Raw genomic sequence first — 16,267 nt, forward strand, 5'->3', positions numbered from 1 at the left:
AGAAGGAGACCCTCAGGGTTACACAGTGGAGGAGGTAGAGAGAGAGGAGGGGAGGGGAGGGGAGAGGTGGGAAGGTTGGAGGGTGGAGGATGGGAAAGGCAGCGGAGCACAACAGACACTAGGATGGCAATTTGTAAATCAATGGATGTGTAACTGATGTGATTCTGCAATCTGTGTATGGGGTGAAGGTGGGAGTTCATAACCCACTTGAATCAAAGTGTCAAATATGATATGCCAAGAAATTTGTAACGTTTTGAACAACCCACAATAAAAAATTAAAAAAAAAAAAAAAAGGCAGGAGGATCACAAGTTCAAAGCTAGCCTCAGCAAATTAGCAAAGCCCTAATTTACTAAGACACTGCCTCAAAATAAAAAAAAAAATAAATAAAAAGGACTGGGGATGTACCTCTGGGTTCAATCCCTAGTACCTGGAAAAAAAAAAAAAAACAGTGAGTAGTTAAAGAAAAGATTGAATAGTACATAAATAACAGGGGTTGTAATCAAGAGAAAATACAAGGTAACTGCCATTAACACAGAGTTCTTTAAATATATTATCTTTTAAATCCTCTCCAAAAGGAGTACTTAAAAACCTAAATAAGAATATAACTTTTCTTAATATTTTCTCCCAATGGTTAACTTAATGAAGTTTATGGAGAAAAGGTAATTCAACTCCATCAACTAACTAAAACTTTCACATTTCTTGTTGCCAATTTAGTCAGTTAATATAAATACTTATCCCCTGACCTTAACACCACTCACACATACTCAATTAAAGTGGAGTATTTCAGGAATACTCAATTGCCTATTTGTAGCATAATAGAAAAGTCTAACAGACACATAAACATGACCAATAGAGAATTTTTTCTGTTCTTGGGAAATGTTTAAAGTTGGAGTATAGTAGCATGTTTAAATATATTTCAAAATCCTATATATGTATTATATTCAAAATCATACATAATATTTATATGATTATATATACATATTTTATATGTAATATTTTACATATATATGGCATTATATATAATATTAATACTTAATCACAATACTATAACAAAATAATTATTTCAATTAGGATAACAATTTATTTCACATACAGTGTGATGTTAATTTTCAAAAAGCAGACTCCTTCATCATAAATCACTTCCCAAGATATCTCTTTTTAATGTTTCTGTTTGGCTGACAGATTTCTCTACTGCTGACAGTTCATTTCTCCAGAATCATGAGCTTCTTTTAAAAAGAGGGATAAAAAGGGAGAAAACATTATTCTCTCTTCTATGTCAGGCTGGTAAATAAGATATCAAATGTAGCTAATACTCCTCTACCCCTAATGTGCTTCTTAAAGTTTTTGAATGTTAAGCCATAAGAATAGTTCTTGTATTATTTTTTTACTATCAAACCTATCTCTAAATTATAAACATAGCCAATTAATAGTGAAACAAGTAGAAGTAACTGTTTTGGAAAATATCTTTGTTGCTTCTTTATGTATTTTAATAAAGAGAATATTTTGTTAACACAGTATCATAATCTCACCTAACATTAACAATAATTTCTTAACAACTACAATTCAATTTGTATTTAAATCTCCTCAAATGTCTCAAAATATATTTTGCTGTTGATTTTTTAAACTAATGAGATGCTAGTTTAAGTAATAACTTTGAATAGGTCAGAATTTCTGTCTCTCTGTAAACTTGGGAAATCTTTCTCAGTTACCCATAGCTGCTCTTTGCTATTCTTTAAAGAATCTGTCTATGAACATATGCAGTATGTCCTTGGATTTGTGCGGTTCAGAATTCCATTGACAAGTACCATTCAGCAAATTACAAGGGTTCTTTGTCATTCCTTGTTGTCTAGGCCCTGCCCACAATTTCTAGCCACCTTAGCAAAATAATCACTCTCATTTGGGCTCCACCTCCTTGCACAACAATTTTAAAGCCCCCTCCCACCCCCACCCGCTTTGAGAAGTTAAACTCAAAAATGGTGCTATAAACTCTTTCCAATTTATTATTTTCTTTAGTATAACATGAAATATCAAGATCCAAGCTCCTAAATTGTTTACTATGCTTTTAAGGAGGCAATATCCTCTTTCCATGTCTGCTCTGCTGGGCCTAGGTTGTTCTGTTTATGTCACTGTAGTGTAGTTCTGTAGTCATATGGCTCAGGCTCTCAACCCCATGTGTGAACCATTTACACATAAACTTTTACTAGATTTTCATGTATAAAAGAATTTGCTTAAAATTTGTTTGACTAATGATGTCCTTATTCACCAACAATGGTCAATTTACATTCCATCTTGAGTGTAGGTTAGTTATCATATTTGATATACATATATTATAACGGTTTTTCCCATTGTATTGTTACTGAAAGCTTGGTCCTTGTCCTTGATGCCAATCCAATAACAAGGACAGGGTTTTGAGAAAAAGATAAAAGAAATTTTATTGCTTTGCTTGCAAGGGAGAAGCAAAAGATTGCTGTCCCAGAGGCTGAGAGGCTGTGATTCAGCCCAGGAAGGGGAAGAGAGGATTCTCAAGGAGGTGATTCAAAGACTATATTTCAGGTGTTCTCTATTTGGAGTTATTCACATGTTAATTTGAGGGATAGTCAATTCTTAGATCTGGTGCCATCCCAGAGTCTGAATTACTTGTTAAGTGAGGGTGTGTGTGCTCAAGGACAAGTAACTCAGTTTAAGGGAGAGAAGAAAGATAATCCTATTTTCCCAATATCAGGAAGTGGGGGAGATTAGGGAAGGATAGGAAGAGAGAGAACAAGTCCATTTTAAAAATAAGTCACAGTGGTAGAGCAGCATGGGCTATACTAAAAGCATAAAGTGGACCAATATTGAGTATTAAAAGTAGAATTAATATAATCCATCATAGAACATTGATGGAAGTGAGTGAATTAAGATTCTTGGCTCTTAGCTATGGACATGCAGATTAATGTCTGCAGGAAAATTGGTAAGTGAAACTATAGACTACTCATTTTTCACACTGCAAATTAGGGTCATTTGATCTAGTATATGTTTCACTTTTAATTTTATCGATAATATTTTCTGAATTAATATACTCAGAAAAAAGTTCCGTAACTGATTGTAAAAGATCAACAATTTATATTTGAAATATGTACTAATTGTTAAGTACATTTTTATTCAGTTTTTTTAAAAATTCACTTAATTTGAGTGAGTTCCAAATTATTCATTGAATTAGGGTTTGAATTTTTGATTGATGATTCAATCTTGGTTGTTTAATAGCTATCTAAAAATTATATCTGGATTTCCAATTTAATATATGCTTATGTGGTAAAGACTAATATTAACATAAAATCATATGTTATTAACTAATGTCATGTTTAATTTTTTGGGGGGTGGGGTACTAGGGATTGAACCCAGGGGCCCTTAACATCTGAGCAATATTCCCTAGCCCTTTTTTATTCTTTGAGGAAGGGTCTCACTAAGTTGCTTAGACCCTTGCAAAATTTGCTTTGAACTTGCGATCCTCCTGTTTCAGCCTCCTGAGCTGCTGGTATAACAGGTGTGAACCACTGTACCTGGCTAGGTTTGAGTACCTTTAAAAGATCAGGATAATCATTGTAAATAGATTGAGCAAACTGATTTTTTTTTTAATGGAAATGACCAAATATAAAATAAATAACTGTTTTAAAAATGTCAAGTAATATATTGTATAAACAATAATACACACATACATATTATTGCTGGTAGTATATATAGGCTGAACCCCCCACCCCACCAAATTCATACATTAAAGCCCTAACACTCAGTATCTCACAGTGTGACTCTGGAGATAGGGCCTTTAACATGGTAATTAAGTTAAAATGAGGCTTTTGGGGCAGGACCTAACCCAGGGCTAATTGTTCCTTATAAAATGAATAGATTTTAGAACACTCAGAAAGACACCATTGGCCCAGCACAAGGATTACCATGTGAAGAAGCCACAAGAAGGGCCATAACCTATATATCAAAGAAAGATGTCTTAGATAATTAGATGTCTTACAGAAAAATCAAGGTGACCAGTACCTTGATTTTGATTTTCAGTCTCCAGAACTGTGAGAATATGAATTCCTGTTATTTATGCTACCCAGTCTGTGTGTTGCTGTTGTTGTTATGGAAAACTTAGTAGACTAATATATCACTTTTTAACAATATTGTAAGTTGATATTAATTTTCTAGTAAGAAGTGTTAGTATATTTTTAACTTTTAAAATAACAATGATTATAATAGCTGTAGATTAAGATTTATTGGTATACTGAATATGAAAACATATGAAAGTGTCTGGTAGGGGAAACAGAAAATGAATGGGGAAACAGAAAAAACAAGAAAGAGCAATTGAAAACATGGGTGCTTTATCTGACACCTAAGCACCTGGAAGATAAGGGTTCCATACATTTAAAACCTCCCCCCAGCCACAATTATGTCCCCTGAAGAAAAGCTACTGTTTGAAAATTATGTCACCAACTACCAGGTGGTCTGGACCTGCCATTCTTCCCAATCACCCTGGCAACTGAAATGTCAACACCCTCTTAGAGTTTGCTGAGGGTCATTCAAAGGATAATAAACTGGTTAAGGGAATGGAGAATTGAGGCAAAAACTGGATGACTCAATTTCCTTAAAGCCTTCGACTCTGAACACTAGCCCACTTCTTCTGAATAGACCTTACAGTTCCTGTGTTGTCAGTCAAGAGTCAAGGTAGATTTGGCTGGACTTTCTGGAAACTTCCCTGGGACCCCAATAAAACTGGAGAGAGGAGTAAACTGTCCCTCTCTTGTCTGAAAGGACCCAATTTCTCCTGTTGACAATGTCCACCTTTTTTTCCTTTTCTATCCCTTCTAATAAAACTCACACCTGTTTCTCTGAGTAACACCTCTGAAATCTTTATGGCATTGTTTCATGAATCAGAATTTGATGAGGGGGACTTCAGGCTGCTTCAGTTTGTGTAGTAGTTTATAACTTTTTTAGAACTCTGCTAAACATTTGTCCATTTAACTTATTAAATATTATTACTTAGTTTTTTGAAGCTTGAAAAAAAAATTGTTTCAATCAGTTTCTCTACTAAGGCTTCAGGAAAACAGTAAAAAGACCTAATTGATAGATCAAGAAAAGTACAACAGGGACATCTGACAGCAAAGTTAACACTTGATATTTGGGGGAGTGGGGAAGGATGATAAAAACTTACAAATAATAAAAAAAAATCCACTGTTTTCTAACACTGACTTATGATACATTTAAAATAATAACTGTTTCCTCACTGACTTAATTGACAAAAATTATTTTGGATACAAATCTTTTGCTCTGTATATGATTTATTAATATTTTCTAATCTAAGGCTTATCTTTTTCATTCTTTAATAATTTCTTTTATATATTTTTGTTGTTGTTGTTTGGTACTGAAGCTAGATTTAGATAGGCAGTCGGCATAGATAGGTAAATCAAATCAGGTTAGATCACAGAGACCAATTTTGAGTGAATCTGGGAAATTGGAGACTGTCCCCTAAAGCATTGAACTGTTTACCTTTCCTCCACTCTTATCAAGAACCTGCCCTAGGCTCCAACCTATTGCCCAGGTAATCTCCCTACAGGGAACAATAAGGTTGTTAATGTGTCCTTGACTGCACCATCCTGCCCTTCCCCTTTGGCTGTCCCAGGAGAACTTCCTAGGCCTAGTCACCTGGGCAGGAAGGAGAGAGATAAGGGGAAGATGGCAGAACAAAGGAAGCCTAGGACATATAAAAAGGGCAGAACACCTCACTTCTGGGGATACCAAGATATAAGCTATGGCTCCCTTCTCCTCCCCAGAGACATCTATGTTAACTTTTTTTTAAAATAAACCCTGTTTTATATGCTTGCCTTGGCATGCTTCTCTAATGTTATACTTCAACATGTGAGGGAGCAGAACTCATCACAGATAACAATATCAAGGTTACATGTGAGAGACACACGTTTGAAAGTATACCTACTGTAAGATTCCATTTACATGACATTCTTGAACAGACAGAACTACACTGATAGGCAAAAGACCAATGTTTGCCATTAATAGGGGATGGTGTGATTACAAATGGGTGATAGGGGTTTTCTAAGGTTATGGAACTGATGTATATTCTGATTGATTGTGGTGGTGATTAAACAAATCTATTCAATGTTAAAACTCATAGAACTGTAGCACAGAGGATGGGGTTGGGTTCTTTGTCTTGCAAATTCAAAGAATAAAATCCATGGACATAAGAATGAGAGCAAGTTAACTGGATTTATTATAGTAATCAAAAGAGCGCCCAAAGTGGGAGGGTCCCAAGAGAGGATCCCAGAGAGTGGCAAACATCTAGGGCTTTAATAGATCTACATGGTTAAGGAAGCTAGCCCTCAATCCAATCTTGGGAAAGGCATGCAGTGTTCATGAGTTCTTTCTATGCCTTATGGTCCAATCAGGTTACTGTACTTTTTTTGTGTGTGTGTGTGGAGGGGTATCTCATTCTCAGTTGTTATGCTTGTACAGGAATAAGTCAGCCTCACTTTGATGAGGTCTGGCTTGGGCTGTATTTTCTGATCCTGCTTAATCAAAGAATTGACCTGAAAGGGGCTCAGGTTTCCTTTCTGCTTGTTTTAACCCTTTCTTCTGCCTCAGAACTACACAATTCTTCAAAAAGTTGTTTTTTGAATACAAAATAAATTGCAAAAAGGAATTTCCAACATAAGTATAGCAGATTTTCTTTGAAAACATGTCAATGATACTTATGAAGAAGAAGACACTATAGAGATAAATTAAAATCAAATTGATTAGGTCACAGAATTCACAACAAATCATGGGTTAAGACAGCCTTTAGGCTTAGAGCCCAGTAAGGTATTATATACTAATAACTTGAAAGATTAATTTATAAATCAAAACACATATTGCATAAATACCAAACACACTTAGTTACTATGTCACAAAACATAGTTGATAGAAATTTTCATAAAGCAGAAGGTAGTACTGGTATCAGTTTCTCAATTTTCATAAGAAGCAACAATAAACATTTGCTGGAGATTATGAACTTTAAAAAAAATCCTAAAAATGTGAGCCAAGACACAATTATCCCGTATAACAATAATTAAATAAGACTTATTCTCTCATAATTGACTAGAAGACATATAAGTGACCATACTTTATAAAGTGGGTACACCTAATATGTAATAGTCTGTATGGATGCAGTAATTGACAGATTCTTGGAAAAGGGCCCAAATGGACAACAGTTATTTATGTTTGTTTGTCTAGCTATTTATTCAATACAAGAACAAATAATAAATCTTGAATAGACCTTAACTACCATTTTAATCTTCATTTTATTCATTCTATTTTCTCACTTGTTGATGTTTTGGTATAAATAAATAATCATATCAGTGAACTTTTGCATATGACACCAAATGCTCTTTTTGTTAAAAGAGCACATAAATACTCTCTTATTCTCTTTTTAATTTTTTTTTTCCTTCCAGATTGCTACAAGGTGGCTACTAGGATAACTGTTACTGAGAACACTTCTAAATTTTTAAAGTTGAAAAAGGCTACAATCCTAACAACAGTGGAGAAAAATAGAAATGCTTCCAAAGATAAAAAAAAAATTAACAAAAATGTTTTATTGGAACAATGGTTTTAAAGAATGTAAGTTATTTTACATTTGTCAGGAAATAAATAATGATGCAGAAACAGGCTGATAATTACTAAGGAGGAGCTTGCAATTAGTGGATCCAAAATGGCTGAGTTATGGAAATTATTCACACTATTCGTTTTTAATAAGAAAAATGAGAGACATTTAGGAAATTATGACAACTTTGCAAAAATGGCAACACAGGGAGGAGAATTTTGGAATATTTGAACAAACTCAAATCAGCAAATTGGATGATCAGTTTCTAAAGGCATAGAGCAAGTTAATTACATAATGTTACATCTGCTTCTACTAAACACTGAATTGACAATAACAAAAATGTAAAAAATTGTCAACACATTTATATAAAAATGTTATTAATCCAAGTTCTTTCAATTATGTTAGATCCTACTTCTGGTTTAGTATTTATTTTGATGTATTAAGATATTTCCACAATATGAAATAAGAAATCAAGCATTTCTATCTCTAGTTTTCTCAAGGATGAAGCATTTGAAATAAAAAATGAGAAAAGAGCTTTTGTTTTAAAGGAATTGTGTGCTCATGGCAAAGAGCCAAAAGTTAAAGGTAGAGGTGAATAAGGGTTTTTGTTTTAAAATGTTTACACTCTCAGGTAAAACATTGAGAGACTACTTTCTAAAGAGATGTTATTTAATCTAAAACATAAGAAATGAGAAGTATCCAAACGTGTGAGGTACGGAGGGTACAAACATAAAAAAGAAAAAGAAATGTATATAAATCCTATGAGTGAAAAAAGCAATTATGTTCAAGAAAAGAAGTCTTTCAGTACTTGTGTTAGAAATACCAAGCTTTCACGAAGAATCAAATATGTAATCGTACACTAGCTCAGAAAGGCAAAAATTACTTCTGCAGATGAATGTGCTATCAAACAAAGTCTGGCAAGCAAGCACAATTGTGAGGACAGTCCTGTTTTTAAGGCAGCACTGCCACTTGCTGTGATAAGAGGAGCTTGGGGGTTAAGATTGCAATTGGCTAATTTTAAAATTGGGGGGGGCAAAGGGAAGGACTGTAGTTAAATGACTATAATTGGATACAGGTTGGGAGGATCAGAATGGCTAATTAAATGGGTTATTCAAAGAAATCCAAAGATTATGGTGTTATTTTATAACTTTTCATTCTGCTCTATTTCCCCTCTACCTTTCTTACATGCCATTTTTACATTTAAGGATAAAACTAAATTCTGAAAATGGACCAGTAGAATTTCTCACACTTGTAATGGTAATGGTAAACAAAGAAAATAATTGGAGTTAGTTCATGATGAACTTCAAAAAAAAAAAAAAAAGAGAAAGAAGTTGAAAATAAAAGTGTAAAATTAAATAAATAATTGTTCTTAAATAAAACCATTTTAGATTCTGTTCTGTTAAAAGAAAACACATCTGGTTGGGTTTTAAAATTTGACAAAATTATGAAAATAGAATGAGGAAATATATGCAGAAAGGAAGCCACATACGAGAAAAACCTAAATCTCCAGTAACACAAACCGATCTGTAGTTAGAAATTTGACAACTTCTGCAACTTTCTGGTTACAAAATCTAATGCACACTTCTCTTTTTCAAAACTACTACAAAAATTAAGAAATTGGAGGGAGTTTTCTAACTTATGGGGCACTGGAGTGTTAAAAAACATAAATCAGATGGCATGTTCTTTTCATTTTATTGTCAGTGTGGTGGCTATTTTGAGGAACCATAACGTGGACTTGAATTCTAGGCAACAATCAGCACTAATAGATCTTATTTCATCCAGAATAAAAAAAATATAAATATTTCAGAAGCTCATTTTGGGAGCTAATGCTATTACTCTACTGTTTACTTTCAGTGTCAAGCAAGTTAGGTCAGATGTGGTTTAAAAAGTTCAAATTGTGCTCCAAGGGATTTTATTTAAAGAAATGTGAATATGCATCTTTTCTAGATACCCAGGACACTTTGGCTCACTAATGGTCGTGAAAAGCCCCACATCTAAAAACAAAATTGAGCCCAGTAGTCCATATTGGTCCTTTCAACCTATTCTTCCTGTATCATTTCCATTACAAACACAATTTACAGTATTTTGGGAATAGATGGAATAATGATAAAAGATCTCATTGAGAAAACATGAGCTCTACCAGATACATCTTCCTCTAAGAGCTGGTTGAATAGAAGAAAGTGTTTTAGCAGCACGACTCAAAATAGCCAATCTATGGACTCAGCCTACCTGTCAGTCAACAGAGGAATGAATAAAGAATATGTGGTAAGTATGCACTATGGAGATCTACTCAGCTATACTGAAAAGTAACAATATGTCATTTGCTGATAGATGGATGGAACTGAAGAACATTATGCTAAATGACATAAGCCAGACTCAGAAAGTCAAGAGTACAATAATTTCTCTCACAAAACAGTAGTCAAAAGTTTTCTCTCCTACCTTAGAGTTAAATAAGGAATTAATGAGTATCTCATGACAATTGAAGGGAGAACAGTAACACAAATCTCACTAGCAGTGCTTTGGGGGACTTTCCAAGGAGTTTCACCAAGACCTTGGAAGGGGGCTATTTTTTCTTACTAATTCTAACCTGCAGCACCTTGTCAAATCACACCACTGACTACTGTACAATAATTACATCCTTTCTGATGTGGTATGTGCTTGTGTGTGTCCTGTCTACTGCAAGCCTGCTTCTAAAGTATACTTCTAAAGTATTCACCATGAATGCTAGAGACAGTGACTTCTCCCTATATTCACTAATGCTGTATTCTTCAGCACTCTCTCTAGTATGTTTTTTGTTGTTGTTGTTTGTTTATTTGTTTGCTTTAATATTTATCTCCTAGTTGCAGTTGGACACAATACCCTTATTTTATTTATTTTTACGTGGTGCTGAGGGTCAAACCCAGGTCCTTGAACGTGGTAGGCGAACGCTCTATGGCTGAGCCACAACCCCAGCCCCTCAAGTCTTTTAATAGTAAATCCTTTGTTACTAATTACTATATGGTAACCTGATATTTATCTATTCTGGTTGCTGGTATGATTTCTGATTCTTTACTGAACTCTGACTGACACTTTTTCATATTCAACATCCATAACGTCAAATGTAATTTATACTTGTCATTCCGATTTAAAAACACATAAAAATTACAAATCTGGAATTATGATTCTTAAATCAGAATGTAAAATATTGAATTTCATGGCATAAAAATAAGTAAGAAGTATATACCAAATTTCTAACGCATTTCACAATGTATTGCAAAAGAGCAGTAGGATATAAAACCCTTGGTAAATTGAAAACAATGAAAACAAAACAAGAAGTAGAAAAAAGAGAAAAGTTTTGTTAGGCTTGAAGTCTAGATTCTGAACTCCATAAAAAAATTTAAGTATTTTATTGTTGTTATTTACTTATCAAAGGTAATAGTCACCATTAATAGACCTAGTAAATCATTTTTATGTATTATATATATGCCTTATATGTCTATTATGTTTATACACCTATAAACATATATAATATATGTATGTACATGAGTTTACATGTGCATATATACATAGACACACAAAAAAATTGATTTGTCTCTTCATATTTTCTGGAACTATATCATACTGTACTCCCAATAATTTTTCAAATGTCTCTTATGCAAAATAGGAAAAATAGAAACTATATTATTTTCAAAGCTATATCAATTATTATTTTTTACTTCATCTATTAACATAAGAAGGTAATGAGAAAAAAAATAATTTTCTGCTACTGAAATGAAGAAACTTGGCATTTGGCTTTGTTCTGATCTTTTTAAAGTTCTCAGTAACTGATGATAAAGTCAATGACTTAACTCTCTGGCAGTTTCCCCTGAATCTCAACACATTTTGCTGTCAGGTACAGTACAGTGTCCATGATCATTACCAATTATGTGTCTGAATTTATTATTATTTGTAGATTAGTGCATTACTTTAAAATCCATTCTATTTGATGCATTTTTTAAAATACAAATATTCAGAACCAATGATTTTTCTCAATCCTGTTGTGGGATTGAAGAAATTTCACTATGAATATTGCGTGAGCATATTATGTGTTCAAAGTTATTTTTACTGCCGGTAAGAGTAATAGGCTTTTTATATGGAGAAAAGGAGATCTAATTTTATCCCACAAAAAATGTCTAAAGATTGAGTTTTTTTCTTAATCAGGATTCTGACTTTCTTTTAAAACCCTAACATACACCAGACTCAAAGAAAAAAATTATATCATATGTACACATAATTATTTAATATTTTATAATATGCATACATAAAGTGCACATTTTTTTTATACAGACATGTTTTATACATCTTTTAATATTTCCCAAAGATGTATTTTTCTTATTTTTAACTAATATCCAGTATATAAAACATTATAACAAGGAGTAAACAAGTGTGAATTTTAAACATTTAAAAAATATTTTCATACTGGTAGAATTTTATGTAAGTGTTCTGAAAATTTACATTTATATGGCAGTGTGTTTGTGTTTATAAACAAACTAAAATTATGTGTAACAAATCATTATATGACCATTCTCACTTTAAATAACAGTAGATGCTTAGTAGGAGAAGCCCCACATTCATAATAGTTATCTCTGGGAGCTTTGACTACTAAAAATTTATTAAGTAATTAAACCAACAAGCATCTATATTGTTTACAGAGAAAGGATCTGAAGAAAAATTTATATTCATGTTTTCTTACACTCAGATTAATTTTCTAGCTTTATTTTTGCATATGATCTGTAATATAGTCACAATAGAACACAATGAATTTATTACAATTTTGAAAGTAAACATTATGCCAGAATCTACCTGTATTATACAGAATTTATTATGTTGTGTTCTCAAATAAGTAATTAATAATACCATTTTTTTTCAGTGCTGGAGTTGGAACCCAAGGCCTCATGCATGCTAAACAAGTATTCTACTACTAAGTTACACCCCCAGACCTAATGATACTAAGTTTTAAAACCAAAAATTGATACTTTAATTAATTACACTTAGATGCTCTATGTAGTTTTTTCTTCAATCATTTGTTTCTATTGTTTGGCAGTAACAATATTTTATTTACTGTTACATTATGTTAATTTAGAGTTGTGAAAGATTCTGCAAATTTTGTAAGTAACTTCTCATTTTCTCTGACACAATTTCTTGGACTTCATAATTTCTCTAAAATTGTCCTTGTCACCTAACCTAAGAAATATTAAAAAAAATCACTGTCTTGGAGTAAACACTGAAATAAATTTATCGTATATATAATATAATATCTATGTACACATATACATACATATATATTGTATATATATGCAAATATATAAACATGTATAATACACACACACACACATACATAAAATAATTCCTGCATCTTAAATTTGGTAAGGAGAAGAAAATGTGTAATTCCTCTGAAAACACGATGCAAGATCTAAATATAAAAAAAAAAGAATGACAAACAATAATGCTATACAAGTTGTGAATATCAGGAAGAATTCAAAAAAGAGTTGACATCTGGGGTGAGTATAGGAGTTCTGAATTGATAGTGCTAGGGATAGATGTCATTCCATGAAGAGAAATGGCAAGAATAAATATGAGCAGGCAGAAAGCAAACCACTGCACTTGGAGCAGCGAAAATCCACCAGATTTGATATAGCTGAATACAGAATTAGCCCAAAGGCAAACAACCAGGTTCATAGCTGAATGTTCCTATATTATTAAAAAGTCAGTGAAGGTGCTGTAGAAGAAACTGGGAAGTGCTTCAGTCAAAGCAGTGTTGCAGGAATGAGGCTGATATTCAGGACAGGCTGTGGAACAAGACAGAGGAGACTAGACAAACCCACTAGAAGACTTTGCTAATACTCCAGGAAGTCACCAGTGCATAATCCAGGATGTCAAGGCTGAAAAATGTGAAAGGGTACAAATGAAAGATAGGTAAAGTAAAGACTATGTGGATTTGGCAACCCACTGGATATGAGGAAGAAAGGAAGGCATCAAAAATAATTATTGACATTGAATAAACAGGAATATGAATGAACAGAAACAAGAAAGTCAAAGTAGAAACTACTTTGGGAAAAGACTATGTAGTTTACTATCAGTCATGTTAAAACTGAGACTTTTGTCTGGGAAGAGAATTTATTTGGCTCTAGAAGTACAACTTTGACTTCCAAGACCTTTGCTCCTGATGGGTTTTGTTCTTGAATCCCAAGTTAAAATTGTGGCAGAAAGTTCATTCCAGCCCAGCTCTACACACTGCCTCCAAGAACTCTTTGCATATCTGATTTATTTTTGTTAATTTTAAAATAATCATGTAAACATTTATAAAATGTTTTATAAATGCCCATGCTTTTATCTGATTCTATGGATTTTTAATGATGTATTTTTGACACTGAAAAAAATTATATTTCTATGAAAATTGACTCTGTTCTAAAATTAATGCTGTTATTCTAAAATCAATGATTTAGAAATAAATTTAGTCATTTTCTGCAGAAATTTAGAGCAGATATTGTTTGCTTTGTTTAAATTGTGTGTGTTTGATTGTGAAAATAATATCAGAGTAGATACTGTGGTAACTGGAAATTTGTTCATCAATTAATTATATATATATGTGTGTGTATATATATATATATATATATGTATATATATATATATATACATATATATATATATATATACACATATATATACATATACTTTTTATTAATTTTATGTTATATAAGGGGAAGATATTTATAGAATCTGATTTGATTTCAAAGATTTGAAATCAATTGAGCAGGTTTTATGGAGAAAAAGGGATATTACAGGACTATAACATAATTTCAGTTGAGGAGGAACATAATGAGAAAAATGTGTCTTTAGATTGAAAAGTAGCACTGTTAAGAAATTGTGATTCTGTGCAACACAGTGATTCATGCCTATAGTCCCAGCAACTTGGGAGGCTGAGGAATGAAGATTATAAATTGGAGGCCAGCCTCAACAATTTAGTGAGTGAGACTGTTTCAAAAAAAAAAAAAAGAAAGAAAGAAAAGAAAAAAGAAAAAATAAGCTCTAAGAATGTATCTCAGTGGTTAAAAAAATAAATAAAACTCTTGGATTCAAAATCCCTAGTACCAAACACAATCCAAAAAAAATTATGATTCTACTTTAAATTTCTGTAATATAAAGAAATTATACAGTGAAATTGACAGAAAACAGAGTTAACTTTTAATTATTCCTGTTTATCAAATTGTCAATGTAAGAATAATAACTATGTATCAAATATAAATGTGTATTTATGATATGAATAGGATGTTTAAAAAGAAAGTGTTAAGAAGAACAACCTGCAAATTTAATTATGAAATAAAATGCTGTGCCTATAAAAAAAACACAAAAGTCATTTTAGAATTCAGGTCAACTTAGATATATTCCAATTAGTATACAGTTTTTCCCATAGGTTATATTACTTTAAAGGAAAATGTTTCAATTAGCTATACTCCCATGTGATTCACTGATAAATATTTTTCCAGTTCAGTGTAAATTCAAAAAATCAAATACCTTAAAAAGATACACAATTGTGTCATATTGTCTGCTTAGCAGTTATTTATTGAAAATTTAATTTTTAAATTATTTTCATTTCTTATTTCTGGAAGAGGCAAAAGTAGAGAGAAAGAAAGAAAAGTGATAAGAATTATAGGTGGTTATTATAAAGTGGTTTTGCTGACTCCAAATAATCCCTGTTTTTATTATTGGGGAATCTTTCTTAAAATGATACTGAATAACTAAGCACAGGGTCAGACTTTCTTAATCTTTGTTTTTTGACAATTGGCAGTTGCATATAATATTAATATTCATTTTAATGATCATATGTCAAATTTCTTTGTTATAGAGGAAAATATTTTAAGCTAATGAATAAAATTAGAATCCTAATTTTAGTTCAGACAAATAAAATATCAGTGCATACTTATATAGAAATAAACCTGAGACAATATTAAAATGATCAATTATCAAAAAGATTAAGGCAACACCTGGAAGTTATTTTAAAATAATTAGGATATAAAAGGAGCTATAATCGCCACAGAATATTTTTAGAAAAAGTATTTTTGTGGGATAAGGGTATATAGCTCAATGGTAGAGAACTTGCCTGGCATTAACAAGACCTTTGATTGTATTCCCAGAAGTATAAAAGTAAAATTTAAAAAAGAAAGTATTTGTTAAAAATATGCATTGTAAAGGGAAATGGTCCTGGGGCAAAGACACTAGCATATTTTTTTTTGCAGAAATAGGTGTGAATGGGTGAAAATCTTTCATAATATACAAAATCCAGAAGTTTCATGTGAAATGTTATTATATATTAAACAATTTTTTTCAGTGTCAAAAATACATCATTAAAATCCGTAGAATCAGATTAAAGCATGGGCAGACAACTAGGAATCTTAAAAGAAAAAAAGTTAAAAGGAGGATTTAAATAACTACAATGTAATTATGAAACACTTTTAAATGAAAATTTGAACAGTCTTAAGCAGCTCAGGAGAATTGCAAGTCAAGGCCAACTTCAGCAACTTAGGGAGACCCTGCCTCAAAATAAAAAATAAAAAGAGGTCTGTGTTTAATTCCCAGTATATACACACACACACACACACAAAAAAAAAAAAAAAAAAAAAAAAAAAAAA

Source organism: Marmota marmota, unplaced genomic scaffold, assembly GCF_001458135.2.
Source record: "Marmota marmota marmota unplaced genomic scaffold, marMar, whole genome shotgun sequence".
Lineage (NCBI taxonomy): Eukaryota > Metazoa > Chordata > Mammalia > Rodentia > Sciuridae > Marmota > Marmota marmota.